Here is a 24,297-nt window from a genome sequence, read left to right as displayed (position 1 = left end):
AGCTTGGCAAAGGGTCCAGGACATCCTGCTGTCTTGGTATGGTGCCACTGGCTAAAATGTTCAACTATGCTCCCACAGCTTGTGGATCTAGGATCAGCAAAAGGCCTTCTGACTTCATCTTCTGACCCTTACCTAGCAGGGGAGGTGTGAGTTTGACGGACCACTGTCAACAGAAGTTCTTGTGACAAGCTATCACCAACTTGCTATTAATAATGGTGAGTGTGGTTCATTTTAATCTGCATGGAGATTCAGGTTTTTCAGGTTTCTTATCCGAAATAACTGAACATGCAAGAAAATGTATGTTATGGTTTATGTCTAGATGTCCTGCCAAAGCTTTATGCACTCCTGGCTTTTTCAGAGGTCGCTGAATTAAAGAGAATGTATGATGCTGGCATTAAGAATGTGTGATTGCTAACTCAGTTCACTGATCCATTGGGCACCTCCCTGATCCAGCACTCTAGATACAATATAAAAGGGCAGACAAACACTCTTAAGACCTCTTTTTACTTTTGCTATCTTCTGCTGCATGAACAATGCCCCTCTGCCTGTGCTAACCATACCTTGGAGCCAGCTGATGATGAACTGAAACCTCCACAAACTGTGAGCTAAATAAACCTTTCCTCTTCTAACTTTGGGTATCAGGTGTCTCGACTGAGCAACGAGAGAAAAGTAACTAAAACAACGTAGCAAATGAATATTGTCACAGTGTAATAAATGAAGAAACAAGGGTAGGAAGCTGCAGTGGTGAGCACTGTTTGTTCTAGTTGCTTGTTTTTGAGTTTCCATTGTACAGCAGATATGCAGGTGCTGGCATGCAGAATCTTGGGTCAAGGTAGACTAGGGCAGCTAGACAACTAGGGCTGCTTTGAACATGGGGTGGTGGCAAACAGTTCAGCGTATCAGTTTTAACCTGTACATTTCAACACATTGGTTTTAACTGGATTCATGTTCACCTTCTGTGTACCTCAAAATTCTGATGTTCATGTATTAGTGATATTTCTTCTTTTTATCAGAACTTATGCAGACTTGGGGAAGAGGCATCATTATGCTATCCAGCCAGAAGCTGACATTAAGTAGGCAAAGCCCAGCACTGATTTGTCAGCTGAAAGACTGTCACACTGACCTGGCTCTTAGGATTCAGCTGCTGATTGGCTCTTATGGTTCACATTTCCCTTTGCTGCCATTTAAACAAACAAACAAACAAACAAACAAACTGTTGTCTTCTTCTACACAACCAACATGGTTGGATTAAAGCATACTCCAATCCTGTGTCACCGACTGCATCTTAGGTCTATTCAGTATGTTTAGAACAGCAAGGGAGGAGGTGCCATCCTTTTGCTTCATTCTTCTGTTTTTTCATTGAGCTCCTTGGTTGAGGTGCCTGGGGCATAGCAATTGCATTCTTGTGTGGAGCTGTCATGTGCATAACACATCCCGATTTTGCTTTCATCCTCTTTCCCTTCCTGCCTCCCGCTCCCCATTTCCCACCCTTCCCTCTGTTTCTGAGCACGTTTGCAGGACACCCTGCTGATGCTGGCCCGGGTGATGGTAACAGTTCATGTACAGCTCCGTGCCAGGGAGTGGGGAGAGCACCCTGGCAAACTGGCTCTTCACAACCTCCCCACAGCCTAGATTTTTATTCTGTTAACTTTTTTAATTTTAATCTCGACTCTGAAGCATCCTTATTGTTTCCCATGTCTTCACTTCTGCTGAAGTTTTGTTCAGCCTACTCCTCTTCTTTGTCTTGCCCTCTAAGGTGTAAAGTTGAATTAGTGCCTCGGTATGTAGTTATGCTTTAATGTATGCATTTACAGCTGAGTTTCCTCATATCACTGTTTTGTTGCAGCCTACAAGTTTTAGTACACTATAATTTTATTTTGCTTTCTTTCAATGTATTTTCTAAGCTCCTTTGTGGTTTTTTTAATTAACATATTGGTTAGATTGAATGTGCTGTTCCATTTCCATAGATGTGTGGGTTTTCCAAATTCTCTCATTGCTGTATGACCTAATTCCCATTCTACTCTGATTAACAAAGGCAGTTTTTGTAATTTCACTTATGGATTATTGAGACTCATGTGGTGTCCTAGCACGTGTAGTGCTCCATGTGCCTGAGGAAAGCTTGTCCACTGCACTCTGGGCAATGCAAATGGGCTGGTTGGCTCAACAGCACCAGGCTGCTGTTTAGTCTTCTACTTTTCCTTCACCCTCTGTGGAGGCGTTCTATCCGTTTCTAAACCCGCATACTGAAATTTAAGTCATTACTCTAGAACTCTCATCTCTCCCTCTATTTCTGTCGAAGTTCCCTCTGCACATTCAGGGACCCTGATCTTTGCGTCTGTTTATGGTATCCTATCCATTTAATGGCCTGAGCCTTTAATCATTGTGTAGCGTCCTTTTTGCTTCTCGAGCTGCATGGGAGTAGTGTCCATCATCCACGTTAGAGTGGTCACCTGCACTCGGCGCCCATCGTGGCTGTCACAGGCATAGCCTTTCACTCCAAATGACGCCAGTGCAGGGTGCTAAGGCAACTGCTGCGGATGGCTCAGGAGACTCCGCTGGGATTGTGCGCTGCTCTGCAAGTGAGTAGAGGTTTAATGCATTTGCTTTAAAGCAATTACAGATAAGGAAGAACTCTGGCAAGTTTTATCTCTTTGTATCTTCTGTCTTACAGATTTTTCCTTCATTCTACATTTTGTGCTTTGCTCATTTTTGTAGTGATAGATTTTTATTTTCTTCTGATTTTTTTTTGGCCAATATTGCATACATATTTTCATTATGATCACTTCAGGGACTGGCTCATAACAGCTTCAAAATATGAGTACTTTCAATTCATACACCTTAATTTCCATCACATTGAAAACTGCTCCTATAACATTCTGTCTCTCCCTTTTGTTTTTAATTTATACATTGTGTGAAAAATAGATCTTTAAAATTATGTTTTAATCCATTATCTATGAACCTCTGTGTGCAATAAAAATGGCCTTAGTAGCCTACGTTACCATAGCACTTATCCATATATTTTTCCAAGTATTTACTTTTCACAAAGATCTTACTTTGAGTTACTGTCTAGTCTCCCTTCATTCCAACCTAAATGCCTTCTTTATCATTTATTTCAGGGGATATTTATAGGAAATAAATCCTTACTACAATTTTTATTGGAAAATTCTCATTTATCCTTCATTTTTGGAAAAAAAAAATCTACAGATTTAGAGAAACCTCTTTGCCCAGTATAAGAGATGAATTGAAAGCTGTTTTTGTTTGCATGTTGCATTGTTTATTCTGCTTCAGTCCTGACACTTTACATCCTATGCTTTGTTGCACTCCAGCCTCCAAGGTTAACTGGCGTCTTTACCCCTACCTCATTTTAGCAGGATGATCTTGCTCTTGCTTGTTGAGATTCTTTTATATCAACATTATAGGTGTCACTTCACTGTTGTCATGGTTTAATTCTGTGTCCCCCAGGCCTCAGGAGTTTGAATTGTGCATTTGTTATTCGTTTATTGTCTAGTGCTTGGATTAATGGTGTCAGTGCTCCACCCACAAAGGGGTGGAGCCAAGATGTGATGTAATGGTAGAAGAAGGTGTGTCTTGCTCTTTGCTGGTTCGAGCTTGCTGTTTGCAGCCGCTATGAAAGGCGGCCCAGCCATGTCTGCCTGCCTGGGAGCCAACTGAGTGTGGACTGAAACCTCCAAAAACTGTAAGAAATAAACCTTTCCGTTCCCAACTTGGGCATCAGGTATTTTGTCTCAGTGATGAGCATAAAGTAACTAAGACAACTGTCCACTTGACTGTACAATTTTTGAAGAGAAACATTACAATTTTATTGCAGTTTATACATAGATGTTAAATTTGCTCGACTTTTTAAAGAATTATCCCTTTGCTCTGTTTTTCTGAAGTTCAAATGTAACATGTGCAGGTGAGTACTTTTGAGTATTTATCTTGCTTGTTATTCCCTAAGCTTCTTCAGTATCTAGTTTGTGGTTATTATAATTTTGGGAGGTTCTCAACTTTTAATGCTTTTTAAATATGTTGCCTGCTCCTCTCTCTCCTTTGTCTCCTGCTTGCATGCCCTTGTTAAGCAGTGCCTTTTTTCCTCGATGCTTGTGGATATTCTGCACTGTTTTTATCATTGTTTTTCCTTACCTTTTAGTTTTGGACATTTCTATTTCAGTCTCCAACCCTATCTACCCTTCCCTCTCCTCCTCTGGACTACTCAACTGTTCATCAAAGGCATTCTGCATTTTGGCTCAGTGTTTTGCTCTGTAGAATTTAGTTTTAGCATCTTGCAGAGTTTCCATCTTTCCACTGACTTTATCTATTTTTCTTTTTATATGCTGTATGCTTTTTTTACTTGAACTCAAGGCAAAATTGTCCTTTTTAAATTCTATTTTAACAATTCTAGCATTTCTGTTATGTTCAACTCTTGTTCTAATGTTTTCACTTCATACCGTGCTTCCTAACCACCTGGTGTGCCATTTTTGGTTGAAAGCAGCATATGATAAACTTGGTGCAAAAAAACTGGTACTTCGGCCTGTAGCACGAGGTATTACAAGTATCTGTCTCGCAGGGTGGTTTTATTTATTGTTTTCTGTTAATGTATGGGGCTAGAATTATTCCTAATATGGTTGTTTTTGTTTTTCTTTCCTTTCATTTTGCTTTCTCTGCAGACTTTGAAACAGCCCATCCAGGACACCAGCCTTTTGATTTGTGTTCTTTACTGATGCATAAGAGCCTTGCTGCTAAAGTGGAAAATACTACACAAATCATTAACACCTGTAGCCCTGGGAACAGTTTCTAGACTTTCAGGGAGCCCAGACCCCTGGCTGGTGACCTTTCCATGTAATGCTCCATCTCATTGCCTCCCACTTAGGACAGCAGAAGGGCAGAGGGGCCAGGGCAGGCTGCTCTCCTCTCCCCAGGTGAAAGCCCAGTGCTGGCCTGGGTTGAGTAGTTCTCTTCTCCCAAATCAATCAGGATATAAAAAACCTCCAGTGCTAAGTGACATCCTCCGAGGGCATGCAGTGATGAGACCAGAATGACTGACCTGAAGCAGAAACTTGATGGTCTTTTCTCTGACCTTTCCTTCCTGTGAGGACCTAGTCCGGCCCCTAGTCCAGCCCAGACTCACACCCTCCCGATTTTCCTTGGAGTCCATCTCTCAGGCCTTCAGCAGTCCTCAGCCATAAGGGCCACTTTTCTAACTCTCATGCAGATGTTTGCACTTCTGGGCTTGTACATTATAAGCCATCATCATTCTGTGCCTGTGCCCTCCTCTCCCTCCAAGTCATGGGCCTTCCATCTTGGGTTCAAGAAGAGTTTATGGTTTTTATTTCATACTTCCTCAAGTTTTGTGGATAGGAGTGTTGGCTTTCAACTCCCTTAAATACTGGGTGGAAAACACAGAAGTCTTTACCATGAGTGTTATAATCGGACCCCAATAATGACACATTGTTTTAGGAATTCTTTTGAAAGAAATGTAAACAGTGGCCAGTGTGTTTAACTCCTTCTAAATGTTTGTATATGCACACCCACAGGCATGTGCATACAAATATATTTATACCAATTTCCTGCTTGGACTGTGTTACTTTCTAGTAAATTCTGTAGGTGAATCCTCTTAAAATTTAGCTTGACTTTTTGTTGGTGGTGTGAGTACTGGGGTTCAAGTCCAGGAGTTCAGACATGCTAAGCATCTATTTTACCACTGAATGACAGTTCCAGCTGGGAGACATTTCTTCATAAAAGTCATGTTGCTTCATTTTTACTGAAATATAGGTCTCAAGTTTAGGTTTTTAAGTGAATCAACTATTTGAGGTGTGGCTGAGTTACAATTGGCTGAGTTTGCCTATAGTGTGACTGTCACCTCTGCTTGCTGATGTAAGAGAGTTTGGTTATCATAAATAAAGATGTTACATGAATTTATATTCTATACAGTGCACTATAGTTTTATTTTGGTAAGAAAAATTTCTCTTATATCTACTTGACATATTCTGAATAATATGTCTTAATTACAAAAATTGTATACTAGAAATGTTGCAAATGTTTAAAATGTGACATTAAAATATCCAGTAGAGTAAAATCAGCATATTTAGTGTAATGGTCAATGCATTCTGTTAACTTGAGAAGTTTAAATCAAGGCAACTTGAGATCATACTTATAAGTGAAATAAATCAAACTCATATTTATAAATATTATATTGTCTCCCTAGTATAAAAAATAATAAAAATATAAAAGGCTGAAAGAGTAATAAGATCCAAAATGTGCAATAGATATTGTGGTAATGAAAGGGAAAACATGTGCTCAAAAGGAAAGAACAACTGGGGTAGGGGAAAAGAAAAAAGGAAGAAAGGAAAAGATTGCATGTATGCATGTTGGTAAATGTATATGACTGTATATATGTATATGTATGCAAGATAGATTAATATCCTACTAATCTCTGTTAGTTCATCAAAAAGAACAGTTTGTGTTGTCATTGCTTGATTGATTATTTTTGTGCCTAGATCTTGCAACCTGAACAACTACTTCTAAAATAACAGTACACAATATATTAACTAGTGTAAATTTGCTATTTTTTAAAATTCTGTATCATTTCTGTCCATTTTTTTCTATTTTGTAGGGGTTCAGGGTCCTCACTTTGTAAATATCCTGAGCCTATGCAAGAGGGCAAGAGGACAGCATGGAGATGGTATGAGTGTACACCCACCCGAGGGCAGCTGCCTGCTTACCACATAAGGGAGGCTGCCCTGCTGTTTTTCTCTCTCTGCTTTTGCAGTCTCGTTCCGCCACAAACTATGTGCCTTGGACTGAAACCTCTGCAAATTGTGATCTAAACAAACCTTTCCTCCTTTAACTTTAAGTGCCAGGTATTTTTTTTTTTCCAGCAAGGAGAGAAAAGTAACTAAGACATTTGGAAACTTATTAAAATAATTCACAATAATGTGTAAAAGAATGACAGTATCTCTTTAGCAGCAAAAAATGTATTTGACAAAATCCAGTATGTAAAACACTTCCTTAAAGTCCCTTAAAGGAATGTCTGGTCATTACTATAACATGATAAAGTTGACATCATTATTAACATCAAAACATTGATGCCCATCGGAAGAGGTGAGTCCAACACAGATCTATACAGTTACTTTAGTTAGCCTCACTCTTGTGATACTATTAATGTTACCAGAATGTTAAAGTAATCTGTTGATATGTTGTACTTAAAGACTAAGAAAAATTTCATGATTAGCTCTTTTGTAACTTTTGATTTTTCAGAACATGCTATTTTATCTTTTAAAAACAAAACAAAATAGAAAACCAAACAATTATAAACAATTCTAGACTTTAAGTGTCTTCTAAAAATAGGCCTCCATTCATTGGAATGAAAAGAATTCATTCCAATTCTTTTAAATCAATGCCAAATCCTAGGGTTGATTACTGCGATAAACTTATTTTGAATTCTCATTTCTATATAATTGATCAATATTCACAGTCTGGGGTTGAAGTAGTCTGGAGACGAATTGCAAGATCGAGATGTGTTAATTGGGAATAACTTGGTTTTGGTACTCTTAATTTTTTTTTTCATCTTGCCTTAATCTTGTTTTACTGTCTATCTGTATGTATATGATATGAAATCTTGTTTTTATAATCAACTGAACTTCGATTATAAAAACACAGGCACCACATTGCTATATGTTGAAGCTATTGGTCCTCAAATGGCATTATTCCATTTCAAGGAAACAGTGTTAGATCTGTTGGAGTTAATCATCCAGCAAGCTGTTACATATGCATGTCGTGGGATTGCCCACATGCTAGAAGATTCATAGGAGAGCAACTTAAATTATTTATCTCCCCCTAAGTTCGTACAACTCATGGCCCTGCAGCAGATCTGGTACATATGTTCCATGATCAGATGTGAAACTCTGTGGGATTAGCTAAGAAGCAGTGACACTTGGGTCTTCTCACAGGGAAGTCATCTGAGAAGAACAAAACTGCCTTTGGAAGATGAATTTTTTTAATGCTAAAGATGCTGCTTTCAATACTTTATAATACAAATGTTCTCTACTGCTTTGTAAATTTAGAAACTCATAGCTGGTGAGTTAGTAAAAACCTCCAACTTCTGGAAAAAACATACACCCAGTATTACTCATCAAAATTAAGAATTCTGACTCAACAATATAAAGATATCAAAATTATGAAACCAAAATAAATGATAAGGAGGATAGTACCCTTTGGGGCTAAGCATAATTGTTCTCCCCAATTTTCTGCCTTGCTCCCACCCTGATGCTCCCTGCTGCAGGGAGGGCATCATGCTTCTGGCAGCAGTGGGTGAGGGGCTTGGGAAACTGGAGGGAGAGGCCATCACCACCCTGCACCTCACGGAACTGCCATGAACCTCTGAGACCTTCCTCCCTGTGCCTGCATCCCAGGAGCCCCCTGTTCTGAGGAGCTCCAAGCTCTCTGAGCAGAACCCTTCCTAGACTTCGATGAGAAGCAGTCAATACACCTTTCCCCTTGAACCCTCAGACCCTAGGCTCCTTGGTACTGGCCCAGTCTGACCACTCCTGTGTCTCGTCATGTGTGCCTTTATAGCCAAACAAGCAACACCATAGAGAGAACTACCAGGTCTCACGTGCTCCTGTATTTTATTTAAGAGGATTCCAGTGAGGTCTCCCCAGTGGACAGAAGCTTTGTGCTCCTTCCCTACAGCACTCTTCTTCCTGCCCAACACCTCCTGGGTCTGCTCCATCCCCTCACAGCCTAGAATAGAGGGGGAGGAGTTCATGAAGAGAAAACACCAGGAATTCCTTGTTTGGAAACCAAAGCCTCCCAGTATAAATGATGGGAGGCCTGGTGGAGAGGAGGCACCAGGCTGGCAGCAAGAGCAGCAGATGAACAGGGACCAGTTATAATGCCCTTGTAGCTGCCTATCCAAGGGCTGATCCCTGACTACACTGACTTTTCTGTTTGGGACATTTTCTTCCTCTGGCTGTCCTGGCTTACCATAGAGTGGATTTATGATCTAATCCTGTGTCCTCAGCGTCCTGCCCCAGAATCAGGGGCCTTGATGAAGCTTGAAGCTTGCAAACCTGGACCTTCCAGCTGGCAAATCCCCTGACCAATTTTTGCAGTGGAAAGCAAGGAGCAGGGACAGAGGCATGTGACGATCCTTTGTGAAGTTCCCAGGCTCCCTCTCCACAGAGCCAAAGCTGTTCTGCTCTGAAAGTAGCTTTCAGAGAACTTCCTTTCTATTTTTTCTGGCTGTATATTTTTTATAACTTTCTCTCAGCTTTTTCACTCATGTTATTTGTTTTTTTATCTCACATTTGTTGCTGGTATTTAAAATACTGTGTTTTTTGAGTAAGTGGGCCACATAAAATTGTATTTGAAAGGAAGAAAAGAGCCCATAATGAGGGTCCTGGTGATAGACCACAGCTCTGAACTGGCCAGTGCCTTCTTAAAAACCCCGTAAACAAGAGATTAGGGCTGACATTGCAGGGGACTGGAGACAGGAGCCTCTGAAGAATGCAGTTCATCTGTCCCTGGGGCCAGCACTGCAGGTCCCATCTCACACGTGGAGCTGGCATGTGTGGTGTCTTCTGTGTCCTGGGGATCCTGGCATCCAGTGTGACCCTCCTGTCACAGAGTGGGTAGTAGAGTCCATGTTGTGTTTAGGGTGCTTCATGTGCATTGATTTCTGTTTTAAAACTTTTACTCTTCCTAAATACCAGCGTCCATTGCCCCACATCAGAAAGGCTATCTCTTCTGTTCTTCTTCTCTTCCCAGCCTTTGCCAGAGGTCTGAGCTCCTATGTGAGTCAGCTTTGTCTCCCTGTAGCACCTGAGATGATCCATTTACACAAGGGGAGGTTTAGGTGGGATCCCAGGCTCCCCTCTTCAGGCACTGCCCTGGTAATCTGAGCTTTTCAGGGGTTTCACCAGCTCCCACAGTGTTGAGCTGGGACCCTGTCCCAGAATCCCAGCCCCGTGGTGGTGTGCGGAGCGCTGCAGAGCCAAACCATGTGCTTCCCTTTACTGAGAAGAAGGCTGGGCACAAGATGAAGGGAAGGAGGACATCAGGGGACCCTCCTGAGATGTGCCAGGGTGCTGACAAGGCGACGTTAGAGAGGACATAAACAGCCTGCAGACAGGACTGGGAAACAGGGTGTAGATGTCAGATGGCATTGGTGCCAACTGTGATCAGAAATGTTTCTGGCTCTTACCAGATGGTTAATCAGGTCATGGATCCCCTGCTCAAACACCAGATCTATCACTTGTATGTTGTACAACTTACATATTCATGACATTGGTATAAACATAAAAACTAGGAAACAAGGACAGATAGATAGATAGATAGATAGATAGATAGATAGATAGATAGGAAAGTGGTACATACATTAAAATTTAATTCTTTGCATCACCTGAATTTTTACTAATATCTGCTTTCTGTTCATATGGTATGTTGCATTTAAAAATAACTCATTGATGTGGTTTGTTTTATAAGGCAGTATTGTTTGATGCTAAATCTAATATCACAATGATCAATACAAGGGGAAATTTGACATCCACAGGGGTGAATACGGGAGACTCGCACTTCCTCCTGCTGAGTAGAGTGTCATTCTGAACCCCGTGCTGTGCCCTGGGGACCCCAATGTATGGGAGATGTGGATGAGCTGTATGGACTGAGGTGGCAACCTTAGTAAATGTGGTCTGAACAGGCTGGCAGAAGCCTGGGTGGAGGAATGGTGTCTCCTATTTCTTCAGCCTCTGCTAGGCCTGGCTGGTGATTCTGATGGGTACCTGGAATCCTTTTGCTAAAGCCTCTGATATTGGTGTCAAATCCTGCCCTCTATTTTTAGATCAAAAGCTCCACAGAGGAGCAGACTCTGGGTTTCCCTTAGTCTGCCTGTTCACTGTTCTCACTCTCTGGGGAGCCCAGAGTATGTGCTCAGTGCACATCAGGCCTAGGACTCGGCCTGGTGGAGACAGACATGTGACAGGTGAGGAGTGAGCCATTCTGTGAGTCAGGATAGAGCTTCCATGGTGGTGGAAGTTTGCAGACCAGTTCAAGTCTTCCTGCACAGACACCCAGATCCTCACCTTCTCAGCCTGGGCTGCCACCTGCATTCACTGCACAGACAGCTTTCCAATGCACCAAGCCATCTCCACATGGAGAAATCACCCTGGGCACCATGGCAGGGAGTACCATGAAGAGATGGCCATAGAGACCCCAAGAGTGCCTCTGGCTGAGAGCTGCTGCATAATAGGGACAGGGCCACTGATTCTGCTTCCTTTTTTACTTTGGCCATACAAGACTCTTTGCATCAAATATCTAACAACATTTTTGACTTCACAAAAGAAAGGTTGCAAATCACTGTCAGAAACAATAGTTCAGTCTTTCAACCTGGCTTAGGTCAGCAAGATTTGGGAACTCGTCACCTTAACACAGCTCAGAGAGAAATGTTCTGCTGGGTTTATCACCAGGAGTGCTGAGACCCAACTCATCCAGCTTTGTCATTTTTTCTGGGACCAAACCATCTGTCATCAGTATTGCTCATGGTGCATATGTTTAGTTATCCCCTCTACTTTTGCTTGCTGGTTTCCATTTTTGTGAAAGTTAAGACTTACTGAATCAGATGTGTGGCTGAGCAAGCTCTTCTCTCTAACTTTCACTCAAAAAGTATTAAATAATAGAATTTTATAAGTAGTTCTTTTTTCAGTTACCATGTAGCTGTTTTAAAAAGACACTCTCACTAAAAATTTCAGGGTAGAAAAAAATTGAAAATGGATCTCCTCTCCCAGTGCCACCCACAGCCCCACAGGAAAAGTCACTCTCCAGTCAGCCCGAGATCAGGTTACGCTCAGGAAGTAGAATCAGGGCTGGCACCCGGTCTGTTCGTGATGGTCCAAGTCACTGCCCAGGCAGCAAGGCACATGTATGGGGACACTGAAAGTGGGTTGGGGTTTTGGCATTGCAACAGCCTTTACATATGTGGGGGCTTCTCCTGAGCCAAGCTGTAGTTTGCTTGAATTTCCTTATGTCTCCCAGATGTGTCTGGCATCAGCTGTACCTCCTCCTGCATAGACAGGAACTTAATAAACTAACTGCTCATGCAGGCTCGGTACTCTCTTCACACTCTGATCCCATTACACCCAAAGTAAATCTTCAGATAGAGCAGTCAAACAACAGCCACAGCCCTGTACGAGGAGATGAAAGCTTCTCAGCGGCACACTCATGCTGTCCAGGAGCCCAGCTGACACCTCGGTGTCTCCCATGTCACCTCAGGCTCTCCTGTGTGGTAAGGCCATCAAGGGTGATGACTCCAGGTGCAGAGCTCCACTCTCCAGGCTTGAGCGTCCCTGAGCACTGCGGTGAAGGGGAAGGAAGGTGCTGGCAGCACCACAGCTCACAGGAGGCACGGACAGGCATAGACTCAGCTCTGGCCCTCTTGACTCCCAGGTGAAGGTGGTCTCCCCTCTGTCTCATAGAATTTGCTGCCTGACGTTGTCTACATGCGTGCTTTGGGCAGAAGAAGAATTCTTCACTTTAGTAACTCAGCCTCCTTGTGCCTGACACTTCTCGCTGGAAGGGTATTTTTCTACGTAGAAGCATGATGTGATTTTCAGGGCTGGGGATGCCCATCACCTGGATTTTCTTCCACCTTGCATATATTTCCAGGTGTTGGAAGCCCCACTGGGCTCCCTCAAACTGCATGTGCTGCCCTCAGAGATGCTGTTGAGCTCTCATCTGCTCATAAATTCTTCAAAAGTCAGCACAATTTATTTATGAATGATTCAAGGCAGAATCGATGCTTTACACTGGGCATGGTTTCAAAATACAGGAGGCAGAAATCTCAGAATGGAAAAGAGAATATAAATATAGAATCTGGAGCATGCTTCAGGTTTAGGAGAAAGATGAAAGGACTGGAAATATGCTTGTTGGTGTTTTTTCTATGATCCATACCATCTCACGCTCTCAGTGGGAAGTTGTGCAGGTCAGGGATTTCTGACAGGAGGATGGAGACAAAGGGAGAGCTCAGGACCGTGGGCTGGGACCCTGTGGTGCTTTCCAGTGCTCCCTGGATGTGAAGTGGTTTAGGCAAATAGAGAAGAAGTCTTTCCTGAAAAGCTCTGTGCATGCCAGGAAAGTGAGGAGTTGGCTGCAGGGGCACAGGAATTTCTCAGCCGCATTTGTGACATGAACGGAGCATGAGGGAAAACACAGCCTTCCGCCTGGAGTTTGCATGCAGGGAAGCATGGGAGACGTGGAGGCTGGAGCAGCAGGCAGGGAAAGGAAAGGAGTGGGACAGGTTCCTTCCAAAGCCGGAAGAACAAGGCGTTTGCCCTTTAAACACGTGGGAGCATATTAATTCATGAAAGAAGTCAGTGTCGTGGTCAGGAAGAGAGAGAGCTGGAGTCAGAAAGGCAGCAACTCTGCCTCATGTTTAAGTGAGGTAGGAGAAGTATTGTAGGGGACGTCCTCAAAGCCAGGCTGTGTCACAGCTGAGACGGAGGCTTAGAACAATCTGCTCCCCTCCAAATTTTGTTCTCACTGTAACTTCTAAATGGGCTGCAAGCATTGAAGTCATCCCGTGCTTGAAGGGTCTTTTACTCCTTTCAAAGTTATAAATGTAGTACAATTAGTAAGTGTTTACTTTTCTAACTAAGATGAGTCTGTACTGGTTTTGCTGTGATCGATTTTTATGAATATAATTATGAAGAAGTATTGTGACCTTGAGATTTTCCTGCAGGTTGATCTCTCAGTATTGAATATATTTACTTGAGAATTTTTCCCATGATCTAAAAGAAACACAGAGAAGCAGAAATACAATGGAAAAGAGAAATCACAGCATCTCAGCTCTGCAACAGTGCATTTGAACCAAGTTTTGTTAGTTCTAACCACCAACCTGCCAGTGTGTGACCCTAGAATAATGGTCCGCTGCTTATTTTTTTTTTTAAATAAAAATAATGATACAGAGTTTCAAAAAAATAATAAATTAACAGTCGTGAGTATATTGAATATTGTTATCTTCAAAGTAACTGCTCATATTACAGAACATAAGCTTGAATCAATGATCAAACAATGAAAACACAAACTGTTGTTTTGGATGAACTAATAGAGATCAGTAGTATAATTATCTATCTTGTGTATGTATATACATATATAATCTCTTCCCTTCTTTCTTTTCTCCTTTCCCCATCTCCATTGTTTTTTCCTTTGGAGCAGTTTCTTCCCCTTTCATTTTCATAATATCTATAAGATCCAGAATCTCACTTTTTAAAACACTTGGACATTTTTCTCTTTCAGACTTTGGTCCTGAAGCCAGCACCAATTTTAGTTAACTGGAAGCCCTTTTCTGGATGAGAGGAAAGCTGTTTCTCTGAGTCCCAAAAGCTGATCCTGGAATTCCTTCCTAGGTCTGAAATGCGCGTGATCTGTCCTGTTGCTTTTACACAGACTGCAATTTAATGATCTGATACACTTATGTCACTAATTTCTGTTTGCAAGGAAATTTTGAGGACTCTCTAGTCCAAACATGAGATTTTTTTGTTTTGTTTTGCACTGTTTTTCTCAAGTGCAATCATATTTAGAAGAAACGAAGAGAGATGGCTTTGCTGAGACCCATATGAGAGACAAGGCTTGGCAGAGCCTGGACATTGCTTCCCTGGGCATCAGAATGGGGCTGAGAAGAAGAACCCTTGCTTTTCCCAATACTACTTAAGTGTCATTTTCATCTTAATAGATTCTGGACTGGCAAATTGGATCAAAATGCTTCCTTTTGTTAAGATATTAATAACTGAAACAGGAGAGTCAGGTCTTAGGGCCCAGTTAAGAGTCACAGAGAAGTCACTTGCAGGAAGGAATCCAGGAGGCATGGTCCCTGCTGTGCTCCTCCAAACACTCCTCCTCTACCCAAGACACTGCCCATCCTCACCCACAGTGCACGATGACCACAGCTGTACCGCAGCCTGACTCCACTCTTGCTTCAAGGCCCGATGGCGCTTTCCAAAGCCAAGCAGCAACAATGCTTCATCTTAGCATCCCTTCTCATCAGTCCTCATCCCAGCAGGCTCAGCATCCTATTCCTGGGGTTTGACTCTAACAGTCATTTTAATGTTAGTTAATTAATTAGCTAATTAATTATTTTTATACTTGTGTGGATCATTATTCTTTTTTTGTAGTTGTAATAGCTACTTTAAAGGGAAAAACAATTGTTACGATATGCAGTGTACTAACCACTGTTACTCTCCTACCATCTTGTTTTGAAGTTTAATGTTAACATAGACCCAACAGTAAGTTGCCCTGTGATTCCATAGCATTCAGTCTAGCCAGCTGGCACAGAATTGCCATTACTGAGACCCCTGAGGCCGTTTGTCAGGAGCTCCTTCCTTAAGGCTGTTAGATGTGTCCCCTCCCCTTCACATCTCCTTGCTCTCTGGGAGAGGGCTGGGGTGCGGACTGGGGACATAGGACAGTGTGGTTTTCCAGGGACTTGGTCTAAAAGGGGAGTGATCCAAGTGCAGTTCCAACGTGCAATGTTAAAGGAAGCCATGTGTGCAGCCCCACAGGGAGCTGAGTTTCATCAGGAAGTAACACACACACATTGTCACAAAATCCAAGAAGCCATATCACTCTCTTGGTGCCCCAAGAAACCATGCCCTACATATACAATTTTAATGATGAAAAATATTACAGTTTGTACATGGTAGGATAAAACACAAAAATAATTTTATCTTTTAAAGATAATTTGTTGAGCAAACTTAATTTTGTAAATCTATTCAAATGTTTAATATTTTACTTGAATCCCACTGTATTGCTTACTAATTCAGGAAATAATGTTAGTAAAAATTGGTGTAATCATACTTGAACGTAAGTAAAAACGTAAAATTTTGGTTACCCAAAAATGTATAATCTCTTTAAATAAATCAGAGATCATGCTGACTAATGCAACTAAATTAGATTTAGTTTTTTGTTATTTTAGTATATAATTTCAGAAAACCCCAAAGTCAAAATCTTTGTATGTTGAAGTCAAGGTATTGACAACTTTTATCTTTATTTTTTATTAATGTTTTGGCACCTTTAAACTAAGAACTGTAACTTACTTATTGTTAGAAAATTCTTGGACACTAATAATTTAGTTTTATCAGATGAGATTAGGGTAACCTTAAGATAAGCATCCATGCTAACCAAAGAAATGTGCTCTTCAACCAACACAGTTGAAATGCAGAACTTCGTAGCTTTATAAAATAATTCTAATGTTTTTGTAACCCAAGAATTTTAAACTTTCATGATTTGTCTTACAAAAATGGTTTCTTTTTCATAGCTGAAAAGTAGTAACATTGTATTATAGATACTAAAGAATACACATAGCATATACACGCAATAGAAGCGAGTGTCCTACAGTCCTGGTTCTGAAATCTTTGTTGACTTACTTATTCCTGTGACTGGAATACTCCTATGCCTTGTGGTAGTGCGTGGGTACATCCTGTGAGCAGCAGAACCTGGAGCACCACCCCTCATCCTCTTGTCCTCCAGGTGATTCCTGCTACTGAGAGGACCTTGAGCTTGTGGGTTCTGAGTAGAGGTGCAGAGATGCCGCCTTTGGAGCTGGTGTGGTGACATCTTGTAATATTCAAGATTTCTTCATCCTCCAAGAAATAGGAAAGCATTTGGGGAAATTAGCATGTAGAAAGTCATGTATATTTGAAATAAATGACTTTATTCTCAGTGCCATTTATGTAGTTTATATTAAGTCATCTAGAATTAATTAGTGAATTTATCAAGGTCACAAGAGAAAAATTCAAGAAGTGTGTTCTGACATCAAATACTTGGAAAACAAAATTAATGAATAATTCTATTTATGTCAGCATCAAAATATCACACATTTTAAAAGAATTAATGTAATTTTAAAAAGTGCAAAACATTTCCACTGAGATCAACAGAACATTTATAAACAGAGAACCAACTAATCTGCAAATTCAGGCAATCACAACAGAAATACAAAAAAGCTTTTGTAGAAATTGCAGCTGATTCTTAAGTTGATATGGAACATGCATGTGGTCTCATGTGGCCAAAACATTAATAAAAAATAAAGATAAAAATTGTCAATACCTTGACTTCAACATTTGCAAAGCTTCGATATGCCAGGAAAAAAAAAAATGGTGCATTGATTTAAGTATAGATACATAGAGTAAGGGAGCAAATTGTTAATGAAAGAAATGGACCCCAGAATTGGACAACTGGCTTTTTTTTCTTTTTTTTTCTTTTTTCCGGTACCAGGAATCGAACTCATGACCACTTGCTTGTAAGGAAGGTACTTATGCCGCTGAGCTAAATACCCAGCCCAACAATTGGCTTTTGATAATGATTCCAATGTAAATCGCTGAAGAAGGAGAGATCCTTCCAACAAAATAGAGAGAACATACTAATCAAAAGGGATCCCAGACTTAAACAGAAAATGGAAAATTCTGATTATTCTAACAGAAAACTTAGGTGCAAAATCTTTATAACTCTCTTGAAAAGAATCTTTTTTTGGAAAAGGTGAAAACAAGATGTCAGTTGTAAAAGAAACGCTGACAAAGTGAACTTAATTATTTCTCAAAAGCAAAATGCACGCGATTCAAGCCACAGATTAGGATAAATTTTAGGATGAATGTGTTCGACAAAGAGTGAATACGTAAAACTCTGACATCACTATGTGAAGAAGGCAGTCAGCTTAGAGAAATGCACAGATATGTGAGAAGACACTACCCAAGGGCGTGTAAATGCTGAGAAGCACATCAAATACGCTCACCCTATCTCCCCAAAAATGGAAAGTAGAACCACAAAAATACCAGCACACACCCAGCACAACAGCAAACATAAGGCCCGAAACTGCCAACTCTTGTCACGAATCTAGAATGGTAACTCATGCACCATGGATGGACATGTGAACAAGCATTCCCACTGTGGAGCACAGTTCGGCAGCTTTTTAAAAGGAATGTAATATGCTTTTCTCATTTGTGTTTGTATTTCACTTCTATGTATTCATCTATAAAAAGCTAAAATTAATGTTTATAAAATATTTGTGTACAAATACTTGTTCATGATAACCCAGAACTGTGAACAAATAAAATGTGTATGAAGCAGTGAGCGTGTCTGAAAAGGTGCTGTGTGCTTGCAATACAACACTTCCTAAGGAGAAAAGACACCCTGCTGATGCGTGGAACAGTGTGGACCGACTTCAAACTAGGCTTCCTCTCTGCCGGGAACCAGCAGACCACTGTATGGAGCATTTCCTCTTAGATAAGATTAGATGACGCAGCTAAGAACTGACAACATAAAGAGATCTCTGATTATCTGCAGTGAAGAGGACAAAAGGCCTCCAGGTGTCTCTGAGGGCTTGGAAATACCTTGTGTCTTGTCTATGGTGTTGGTTTCCTACATGGGCATAACTCAGACTCATTCAAGTCCATGTTTTGCCTTGAGGTAATTAACATGTATCAATTCTATTTTAATAAAGCTGACTTTTTCAAAGCAATGTAAAAAAAGAATCAAAACACAAGACTGAATATAATCCAAAATAACCACAATGTGAGCATTCTGAGTTTGTGAGGCGATGCAGAGTTAATCACTGCAAAGACCAGACAGTGATTCTATGTCTTCAATGCTTATGCCTTTTCTTTGTGTTCTAACACTTAAACATCTTAGACTTTTAAATCTAATTCGTGGGCACAGAGTTGAGAATACCACAGAAACGCACTCATCCTCGTGCTCTGGGTGGGAGCCATACAGCCCCTCTGGAGGCAAAGGGGACACTGGCTGAGTGAAGCATGGAGATTGCGTTTGACCCTAGGATCACAGCGCCCTGTCACCAACTGCCTGGTGGATGACAGAGCAGAAAGGATCTGTTCCCTGTCTGTGTATCCTTAGACTCTTAGACTGAGGTTCTTCTGTTTGTTTTCTTGGGTCCCTGCTCAGCATGCAGCCTTGTTCTGTGACTCTGAGAAGTCCTCAGCCACACATCTGAGGAGAAAATGGCTTTGGTGGCTGAATGAGCAGACCTGGTCTGGATTAGCTCCCAGCTAAAGGGGTTCTTTGGCTTGGATTACACATTCTCCGTGTAGCAGCCTACAGCCATGGACTCTTCCCAGGCTGGGGAGTATGCTCAGTTCTGGGCCAGTTTTAAGAACCAGCCAAACTCTGGGTTTCTGGGGAGAATTCTGGGGCCCTTCACATCAGGGTGTCAAGGTTCAATACCCCCTATCTACCACAGAGCATCTTCAGTCTGATTACTCCTACCTCTTTAGCTGATCTCCAGGACATCTCACCTTACACAGTGTGCACTACACAGGTCTGACAAAGATGCCTTCTTGCTGAGATTTTAAAGCCTGGCTCTTACTAACTGGCCATCAAAGTATGGAGTGGGCTTTTGATAGCCCACGGCCATGACAGCCCTGTGGTCCCTTTCCATGGGTATAGGACAAGCTGACTAGGGTTTCTCTGAAGCTGGCAGTGGCACGGCAATCATCATGGAATGGATGAGGAATGAGACAATGCCTGCTGTGGGCTGTGGGTGCCCTGGAGAATGGCAGGGATGACTGAGGCCCAGTTGACTGGTGGAACCCTGAATTTCTATGGATGTCAAGTGAGGCCCAGAGCTGAATCTCAGAGGAGCTGCACCTTGGCAGGAGAGGGCCTTGTGGGGAGGCCATTACATGCCAAAGGCTGGACAGGAGCAGCAAGGACTCGGTGATGCTGTGGATGGGACATCGAGCCAGTGCTCTGAGAAAGTCAACTGCTGGTCACCTGAACTCAGGAGCCTACACTGCGGCTTCTTACGCTGTGGCACTGCTGTGAACTCCTGCTCTGCCTCTGTCTCTGCCTTGCAGGAAGTGTGAGCCCCTCATATGCTTTAGAGAAAGTCAGAGTCCAATCATCACCTCACCCTCCACTCCACTTCTCCCCAAGCAAGGAACACATTTTCCCTAGTAGAGGAAATAGGCACCAGCTGGAAGGAGCCTCAGGACACCTAGAATTCTACCTTATGGGAGTGTTAGTCACTGGAGGCTTCTGCAGAGGTGCTGTCCTGTACCAGGAGGAACCTTGGGCTCCTGGTCCTAGCAAATGACACCACATGCTGACCACGTGGGAACCACAGAAATGCATCCCCCACATGCTAGGGTCAACAGTGTCTCCAGCAGGCCTCATTCTGAGGTCTCTGGTCCCAGGTCTATCAGTGACTGTCTTCTCTGAGTTTCCACAACATCTTCCCCCTGTGCAGGTCTGAGCCCAAATGTCCTCTTCTAAGGACAACCGCCAGCTGGTGGCCCCTCACACACATCCTGTTTCATGTAGGCCTGAAAGTCTTATATTCAAATGGCCACATGGGATTGGGACTTCAACTCTCTGAACCAGGTGTAGGCGAGGGCACAAGAATCAGCACATGCCCATGCCAAACAAAGCAAGGGTGCTTGTGGAGAAAAGGGGGTCCCAAGGAGGGAAAAGCCAGTGTCCACACTGGGATCTAAACAACCAGAATCACTGAGAGTTGCTAGGGAATGGGATGCTTGTGATGCTTGTGATGTTACCTACTGAGAAGGATGCTGAAAGTCATGACACCCTGAGAACAAAAAGCCAGTGGTGGATACAGAGTGCCCTTCAGCACCTTGACTCAGTGGGCAGTGATGGCAGCAGTCTCAGAACACTGGGAATTGGGTGGAGGTCAACTGGCAAGTACTAGGGTAAGGACCAGAAAAGTGAGTAAACCTCTTTACAAGAGCACCCAAAAGAGTGCAGAGAGGAGACTGGGAGACACAGGGACCACAGCCATCTGCAAGCCAGGGACAAACACTTGCTCAGGAGAGAGGTCCTGAGGCTGGGATGGAGAGAAATTGATTTCTGCACACTCCCTGGGTGGCATTTTGTTACCAGGGCTTAAGCAGCTTACACAGAGGATGATTCCACCTTCTGCAGAGGAATCTCAATGCCAGGAGAAGCGGTTTACCAGTTGGCTTGGAGCAGGGCCTGAGATGCTGCGGGGAGGGAGAGTTCCCACTGCAGAAAATCCCAACTGCAGGGGGCCACACGAGGAAAGATGTCAAGTCCCCTATCCCCTTTAAAGAGACAACGTGAAAAAACTAGCTCAGCCAGAGTTAATTTCTCTAGCAGTTCTCAAGACTTAAAGGATCCTGTCGGAAGTGCACCCAACAGGCGGACTGGTCACCCTAACTGTGGTGGTAGGGGGAAGTCAGGCAAAAGGAGCACATAATCTAGAGCGGGGTTGGCCGAACCCCTGCTCTGAGATCTGGGATGAGATGTGGGATTTATCACACCTCACCTTCCTCTTTTAAAAAGCACACCTTGCCCACTGTTACTCATTTATCGGTTCACTCACTTACGTATCTGGTTCTGGAGATCAACCCCAGAGTGCTAAGCCACTGAGCTTTTCTTCTTTTGTATTTTTCAGACACAACTCTGCTAACTTGCAGAGTTGCCCAGACTGGGCTTGAATTTATGATCTTCCTGCCTCAGCCTCCCAGTGCTCTGGAATTAAAGGTATGCAACACCACACCCAGTAGGCCTGGTGTTCTTTTAAGAGTTGAATGAGCAGACTGAGATAAAGCAAAGTGGGGACATGCTTACTGAACAGCAGAGTTTTCCCTGAGAAGTGCAGTGGAGAAGAGCGACGTCCAATCTCTTACCACAGGCTTTTAAACAATCTGTGCTATTTTAAGACCAATACAGCGAGTGTCTACTGCAATAGGTGAGTGGGCTTCTAAAAATCTGAGCTTTTAAATATGTGAACGGAAACCCCTGATCCCTTAGTAAAGGAGATGAAGGCAAAGAACAGGAAGTGGAGAGTCTCTGGTGTTTGAAATGTGTTAGTAAGACAAAGGCTTTTTCTTCTCTCCCATCATATCTTCCCTCTCACAGGGAAACACCTAGCTTAACAAAGAAACGCTCCTCACTGCGGTGAACCAGGTCAGACCTCAGTGCCTCTGAGTGCACTCTTCAGTTCTCTTCTTTTGGGGAAAAGGGAATATTGAAGTGATTAATCATGAGGGTAAAATTTAAATAAAAATTTGCTCACAAGCGTGTTCATCAAGGGTTCTCATTATTTGTAGAGAATGCTGTAAATCATAAATGTTAGCATATTTCAGATTCATTTACTATAAGAAATCTACTAAAATTATTTTAAAAGTTAATGAAAATGACATGATTGCAAAATTATTCATATGTCAAATTTGTACTATAAATCAAATAGGTATTTATCAAGTGTTATGGGATTTTAGCTGATATTGGGATATCTCTGCTATCTAATTTTTCATCCTAACATATATTATCCATTAATACTAAATATTATTATTAAAATAATATAAACATAATCAGGTTTTTTCTCTTTCTAATTTTCTGGGATTGAAAAGTTGCTCTCATATGAAAAACCTTTTCTTCCCAAAGAAATATTTCAAAGATTTGTAAGATTCTTCTTCTCCACAGAGTCCTTGACCCTGTATAAAACTGTTCACAGAAACTCTAGTATTCAGTGGGACTCTGACACCACTGTCACCATTCTGGGCTTCTCTGGGAGAGATTTGTTTTGTTTTGTTTTTTACAACTCTTATAAAGTCAGAGCCTTTAAACTGAACTACATGCCCAGCTTTCTTTCTTTCTTTCTTTCTTTCTTTCTTTCTTTCTTTCTTTCTTTCTTTCTTTCTTTCTTTCTCTCTTTCTTTTTCTTTTTCTGTATCTCTCTAAATTACCCAGCACAGGTTCAGCCTTACAAACCTCCTGGCTCAGTCTCCCGGAGTGCAGGGTGACAGGTGTCACCACCACACCTGGTTGGTGAGAGTTCTGTGCACTGAAGCTGAGTTCAAACTGCTTCTTTTATTCCACTTACACATGTATAAGCTTTTGTCCCCTGTGGTGCACAGGTCCAGTCCTCCTTGCTTCTGAAGCGTGCATTTTGCTTTGTGGAGGGTTTGTCTGACTGCTCCTCAGGTGCCTTCGTGGCGGTCCTGCTCCCTGCGAACTGCATGAACAGTCAGGCAGGTCCTGGGTCTCCTGCACCCAGATACTGCTCTCCCAACTTCCAGCAGAGCTGCTCCTTAAACTTGGGAGCCCAAAGTAGACATCTGTGTCCCCTGGAAGAGTTTGTTGTAGAGGAGACAGAGGAACGCTGATCACAGACAATTTTTGTGTGTTCTTTCCTTACGACTGTCTTCATTAACAAAAAGGAACCTGGTTTCTATTTCTCCTGCTCCTTTAACATTTTTATTAGTACAGGTTCCCAGTACATAAAGATCGAGTTCGTCCCCGAAAGTGAGTATCTGTACCTGAGACAGCTTCGTTCTTTTCACTTCTCCTTCCCCTGCCCTCCTCACCTCTGGAATCCTTTCCCATTATTCCCAAGGGCTTACACACATGTGCCCTGGAGGGTTCCATGTCCTGTCATCTTTACTGTGAGGATGACAAGTCCCACTCCTGATGAAAGATCAAAGCCTTCCCAGGGTCCCCGGACATGATCCTCTGAGTGGATCCTTGGGGCAGCTTCTCAAACTGGCCCTTGATAGATACCCACGTGGTCACTACGAGGCTGCCTTGACAGCAGTGTGCACCAACAGCTCCTGAGCAGTCCACCTTTTCCCCAGATTAGTGAACCCTTGGCTCTGAGTTTCCTGGTGGCCAGGCCTTCCTACTGCCCTCGTGGTAAGCTTGCTCAGTCAGCCTTGTAAGAGCTCAGAGGTTTCCACTCCTCTTCAAGAGTCTGCAGGGCTGAGCCGGAAACTTTCATGAGTATGGGGTGAAATTGACAACCAAAAGGAATGTACACACTTGGGGAGAAAGCCATCTTTAAAAAAAAAAAAAAAAAAAACATTCGATGGGGGATAGATAACAACTGGCTACAGAGGCTCCTTGAGATATTCAACATAGAATTCAACATAATACAGAGTGGGAAGCCCCAAACAGAGGGAGACGGATTCTCTCATCCCAAGAAGAAATTAAGGTGACTTGCCGACCATCCAAGGTCCCACCATGACTTGCTGAGTTCCCACCATGACTTGCCGAGGCCCCACTGTGACTTACCGAGCTGTCTGAGGTCCCACTGCTTCGACTCACTAGAGGTGCAGTTACACTGAGTTCAGGGATCAGCAAGCAGAAAGGAGAGCTGAGTTGGCAGGGTGCTTACACTGACAGTGACGGGAGTGGAACCATTCCATAAATAGGGGGCTCCAGCAGATGACATTCTGGGATTGCGCAGGACTGCTAAGTACAAGGTGCAGTAGTGCAGTCAATTGTTCCCTTCCCAAATGGGATTGGTGGAGTGAGCTAGGT

The sequence above is a fragment of the Cavia porcellus genome, unplaced genomic scaffold (genome assembly GCF_034190915.1).
Source record: "Cavia porcellus strain 051 isolate PalLab524CR breed Dunkin Hartley unplaced genomic scaffold, mCavPor4.1 scaffold_24, whole genome shotgun sequence".
Lineage (NCBI taxonomy): Eukaryota > Metazoa > Chordata > Mammalia > Rodentia > Caviidae > Cavia > Cavia porcellus.
Note: the sequence above shows the minus strand (reverse complement) of the source record.